The 6,000-nt window shown below is 40.2% G+C and overlaps 1 protein-coding gene across 1 annotated transcript in view; it reads right to left on the bottom strand.

The window, feature by feature from the left end:
• Positions 1-4,330: 4,330 nt before the first annotated feature.
• Positions 4,331-6,000, bottom strand: part of BANK1 (B cell scaffold protein with ankyrin repeats 1) — a 134,836-nt gene continuing 133,166 nt past the window's right edge. The window contains exon 16 of the mRNA XM_063157994.1: positions 4,331-5,458. The gene's annotated coding sequence lies outside the window, so the exon portion shown is untranslated. The remainder of the gene's footprint in view (positions 5,459-6,000) is intronic.

Here is a 6,000-nt window from a genome sequence, read left to right as displayed (position 1 = left end):
TGCAAGATAAAATATGCACTGCAATTTTTGGTACCTGTGTGCCATTGTGTAGTAACATCAATCCCAAGGTTTTTAGTGTTAGGGCTGGAAAAAGTGATTTTTAGAATATTTTATACTCTTTTTTTTTTTTTTTAGAGAGGAAGCTTGCTTGGCACCAAAGGTAATTGATCAGTAGAGACAGCATCAGGAAGTTTGTTTGTTGCTTCCTGTGGTCACAGATTCACTGAACCCACCCTAAAATAGAAAACTAATGTAAGTACTTGAGTGTATTGTCTATGATGGAGTTTTTAACTTAAATGAAAGCTTCCCTCTTGTGGTAATGGTGCAATTTACCCCTTGCCTAATCCTTTCCCACTCTCCATCTCCTTTGTGTCTCTCCACGCTTGTGTGCTGTGAGCCAGAACTATGACTTGGGAGAATGGCAGCTGATGGGGGCTCTGTTTGGTGGCTGGCAGCTGCTGCCATTTGCTTGTCTAGGATTTGATGTCTAGGTTTTTGTCTAGATTTTGATGCCTAGTCAGAATCAGATTTGGGTGGAAAAGCACAGATGAACCTACTAATATGGAAAAATGAGAAGTTTGAGGTCATTTGCCATAAGCTGTATGTTCAGTTAGTTACTGCTACCTTGTGGTGCCTGACTCATTTTCTGAGTGTGACTGAAACCTAAGCTGTATATAATTTATATTATGTCTGTGGGATTCTCTTCTCCAGCCTGAGGCCACGTGGGTGTTCCTGTGGTGTAATAAACAGCAAAGGCCTGTGCCAGCCCATACCTTGCAGGTAGAGCTGCTTATGATAACCTCAAAAACTACAGCAAAGTTTAACAAGTCTGCTTTGTGATCTCCATTTAAGTTTGGGGTTTTTTTCTTTATCTATAAATATCTTTGTACGAAAAGACTTCTGATAACAGCACTTAATCTAGCAAAGGAATCTATTGCAAGCTCCAGAGAAGGTGACTGAATTAACCAAATCCATGCTAGGAAAAAGTCCTTCAGATAATTGTTAGACCTGTGTGTCTTGCCTTGAAGCACACTGGATCCAGAGTTACTTTCTGAAGAGTTGCTGTAACCCAACCAAGCCTCACAGGTTAGTGCCCTGGGGTGAAATCTTTTGGCCTGTCCTCTGCCAAGACTGAAAACACTGATTCATAATGAGGTATTTTAGCTTTACAACTGATGAACTTTAATGCTGACTGATCAGAAATGCTGCTTTTTGTATTTTTGTTTTAAACCAGACGAGGTGCATTCTCGTGTAATTCGAATGCACCTCGTGCATTCTCGAGGTGTATAGATGGTAACAGTAAGCTTTTTCTGGTGAACATATTATTATGGTATGTCACTTGCATCTGCAAACAATTGCAACTTATGTGTATTTTTTGAAGTGTTGGGCAGTCCCAATGGATTCTTCACCTCTGGGGGACCCCTGCTCTTTGTGTGTATGGAAGGTCCTTGCAGAAGTGACTTGAGACCTGAATGCTTTATTCCTGGTTTGTTTTTATTTTTTTCCTGTAAGAAGAGGCTGATCCAAGCCTTTGAAATTACTGTTGAGAATTGACAGTGCTGCTGGTATAGGTATTCTGATTTCTTGTACTAGGAGCTGGCACAAACTGACTGCTGCTTCCCTGGGACCACTTTCTGCCTCCATTAAACTCCCTCCTGCTCTCTTGATGCAATTCTTAATTTCAGCTCCTGCATCCCAGTGTGCCTAGAGTGTGGCTGAGTATGCCCCTCCACCTCGCTTGTTGATGGCTTGTCTTGGGGCCTATTTCTGCAATGACTCACTCCAGCATTACTGAATTGTGACTCTGAAGTTTGTCAGGAAGAAAGCTGGTTACAGTAAATGAAGGGGATGAGCAGTCAGTCTGTCTGCATGGCTCTGCCTCCTCTTTGTTATTCACACCCCCTGGAGCACTGTCAGGACAACTCTTGTCATTTTGCTCTTGCCCTTCTCACAGTAGATGTTTCCTGTGAAGATAGATTTCAATCTTCAGCACCATTTACATTCCTGCTCGGACTGCAGCTTCTTTAGTAAAATGAAGGTAGGACTTGATATTTGTTCTCAGTCTGCTGCATGTTACACTGGTGTTGAAATGCTATGGGTTTTTTTTTTTATAGGGTGAACATCCAGCAAGGCCATGCCTCCCCTTGATGGATGACAGGCCACATCCAGATGGTGAGTTACCCCAGCAAAAGTGGGCAATCCCTGAGCACTGCTGCCTCACTGAAACCTCTCCTCTAATGGGCTCCTGGCAGATCAGACTTGCTGATAACTGCAGTCACTGTGGATCTCTCTGCATTGTTTTCCTTTCTCTTGGATGTCACTGTGTTAAAAGTATTTATTTTTCACTGAGTTATTGGTTCAAGTTTAATAGGATACATGTTGCCAGCTGGAAGTGTGGAGTGGAGTTATTGCTGATGGGTTGGCTTACTGAAGCTTGGCCCTAGCTTACTAATGAAATGAAATTAATATTTTATAAATGAAACTAATATTTTAGCTGTTTTAGCTAATATTTTAGAGCACCCACCACGGGGATCTTGCCCCACTTAGGCTCTCAGGCTCCTGTGGTTTACTTGATTAACAGGCAGTTGCTGATGTTCCCTGTTAGTGAAGCACATGGGTTAGAAAACTTCAGGACTTCCTTTGTGTTGGAATGTCTGTTTAGAAACGAGTGTGAAGCTCAGTGGCACACCCTGAGGAAAGATATGGAAATCCTGCAGCAGCAAACAGACTGTGAATACTGAATAGGAGAGGGGTGAGGAACAGATGCTGTTCTTTTTGCAGAAGTATAATGATTTTGTAGCTTGAACATCATTAACTACGCTGAGATGAAGAAATTCCCTTTGGGAAGGAAAAAAAAGGAATCCATCCCTTCATTCCTCCTCTGGGTCTTGGCTGGCTGCCTCAAAGTATGGGTGGGTGGGAATTCTGTGTGTATAAACAAAACCCAAATGAACAAAAGCCCTGTTTTCAACTTGTTGCTTAGCCATTGTAGAATTTAATACCATAGAAATTGCATTTTTATGGATGACACACAGTTTTTCAGGAAGATTTTGTAGACTGGCAAGAGTTGATCTGCGTTTTCGTGGGGTGTATTTTGTTTGGTTTGGGTTTTTGATGTTCTACATTATAATATCAGGAGTCAGAGGAGACAGAGTGATGAACCAAGCAAATGTGTGGTGTAGCAGAAGTAGTTCTTCATTAAAGTGACAACTGCAAGTCTTCCCTGTTGCTGTCTTGCATCCTTGTGAGACTGCACTGCACTCTGTATAGAGCTGAAAATACTCTTGCTTTTTGTAAAACAGGGCTGCCCAGAACTGTAATGCTGGTGCTGCCCTACTTGGGATGCCTAGAGCAGGGCTTGGATGAAGAAGCAGAAGCAGGAGCTGCTTTGTTATGGGTAATCCTAAATTCTCCTGGGCTGGAAACCGTGGAGCGTCACATTAGAGATGCAAATACATGCATGCACACAGAGGGAACCTCTATTTCCTGAGGGGAGCAACACTCAGGCTTCTGCTTTGTGTGTTTGGCAGTGTTGCTGGATTGTTACACTCTATTTTTGCCCAGGAAAAACCATCCTGGTCCCTTGATGTAACTGTCTGTGCTTTATTTTTGCAAGTTTCCAGTTTTGTAGTTTGTTACCATTGACCAGAACTGTCTGCATTGTCCAGGTGCCCTCTCACTGGAGCACAGGAGCCACTGGGCCATAGCCTCTGCCTTGGCTGCACAGAGAGCATCCAGATCCTGCCTGGAAGTTTGGGAGAACTGACGCCTTCCCAGGAAAGGTCCCTTCATCTCCTCTGCTATAGAAACAAGAAACAAATGGCAGAAAAGACAGCAGGTACCAACATGACAACCCTTTTAATTCTTTGTATTTACTTCTCCATCTATATGTTGTCAACTCAGGAATGCTTGCCAGGGATACACTGACTAGCTAGGTTTGTAAGATACAAATATTATATACTTTATATATAATATAAATATTATTGAGGGGAGACAGAAGGCCCTCTTAAGTGGGAAATAACAGCTTATATTCATTTAGATTTCCAAATAATTCTCCCCACTCCCATTTCCATGTTGCCAGGTAAGTCTGAAAACATCCCAGCTTCCCCTCTATAAAGACTGACAGCCTCATGGCCCTCAGTTCACAGACACTGACTGTATTTCCAGCTCTGGAATACATTGCACATTTCAGGGCTTTTTTTTGTGTATGGTACACAAGCTATGTTGCCAGACTAATCCAGCAGTCACTGAATATTTACGACTTCATAGCAATACATCTGCAGTATTTGTTGGGAGTGTTTCTAACAGAAATGCAGGTTTTCCCCAGGGAACTAATAATTTGCTGAAAATGTTTAATCAACCCATTTAAAATAGAAAAGAGATTTTTAATTAGTCTAAATCTACATGCTTTTGAGATTCTGTCATCATTTTAAAATTTGAACATTGGCTTTTTGGCTTATTCTTATTCCTAATAGTTCACTTGGCACAATAATGTATTGGGATTGGAAAAATAATAGGAGCCTTGAGGGCTTGAAGTTCAAATCCACTCCCATCTTCCAAATTTGGGTGTCACTTTAACATGTAGTTCAGGAGGAAAACGTATTTATATTAAGGAGACTTTTTTTCTTGTTTTTGTGCATGAAATAGGGCAAGTCATCTTGCACACTCTTATATCATCACATGCTCACATAAATTTTGTAGAATAATACTATGGGAATGCAGACCATTATACCCATTAACCAGATTTATTCCTTTACTGTTGCTGTGTTAATGCAGTAGAAAATAATTTGGCTTTGTTCTGGGTACAATTTAGTCAACTTACTAAACAAAACACAATTTCCTTGTAAACCAAATTCTTGAAATCACTTTAATGCATTACTAGGTAATTAGTACTGGTTTACATAGTTTGGCTTAAGAAATTAGCTTTAATGTGAGTACAATTATTTAAACTGATAATAAAATACCCTCATTCCTAGGAAAGACAAATTTTTATACAGAGTTAATATAAAAATTTTTCAACAAAAAGCAAAAGCTAAATTTTATTTACTTTCACTTAATAATCTTATGGCCTTTCACAATCTCCCTCTTTTGTGGATAAAATCTACTTTTAAACAACTTATCAAGCACAATGGAAAAACTGAAATGAGTTCAAAAATTATTAACCAAAGCATCCAATACATCTTTATATAAATTGTCAGCTGTCATCTTGGAAAAAAAAATAAAAGCACAGAAAAAAGTGTAAAATTCAGTGATGACTTTACAAGAAACCTTATTAATTTCCTTTAGTGATACTGGTCTTCTTCCAGAGCTGGCCCTGGCAAGAGGATCCAAGGAAGTGCAGCAATGATCCCATGGAGGTGTCACAGTAGGATGGAGCCTGAGGCTGTCAGGGCACAGCTGGAACATGTGTGGGATGCCAAGCAGAGGAAACTGGTGTGCAGCTGGCTGGAGAGTCACACTGCAGGTAATAATGAAAAATGCCTGTTACTCAATTGGTCAGGTTGGTTTGGAACAAGATCAAACTGTATTTGTTGAAATGAGTATGAGAGAATCAAAACCATTCTGTTCCTTCAGGTCCCCCAGCTGAATATCAATTTCCTTATCCTCCTCCCACCTTATGTAAGGAAAATATGATTCTTAGCTAAGTTAGCTAAGAAATTTGCACTGGAGTTGAAAGCTCAACTGTCTGGAGAGTTAAAACATGAGCAACAGAAAGGTAGGTCTTGAATGTGTATCTGCTATTTTTTGTAACAGTCAAACACTCAAGAATCTCCCTGAAATTAGTCTTTAAAAAAGAAGTGGTTTCTTTGAACCAATCTGAAGACAGAAAACAACAAGAAAACTATGGAGAGGCCATAGTTTGCAGAGGAGGAGGACCTTGCAGTTTGATGTGGATAATTCACAAACAGAATTTATTGAATGTTCTGGATAAATTGTATTTGCAAGTTCTCCCACATCTACTTCATCATTATTTTCTCAAAGTGACAGAAATCACCTACT

Source organism: Melospiza melodia, chromosome 5 (genome assembly GCF_035770615.1).
Source record: "Melospiza melodia melodia isolate bMelMel2 chromosome 5, bMelMel2.pri, whole genome shotgun sequence".
Lineage (NCBI taxonomy): Eukaryota > Metazoa > Chordata > Aves > Passeriformes > Passerellidae > Melospiza > Melospiza melodia.
Note: the sequence above shows the minus strand (reverse complement) of the source record. Positions and strands in the feature narration are given on the sequence as shown.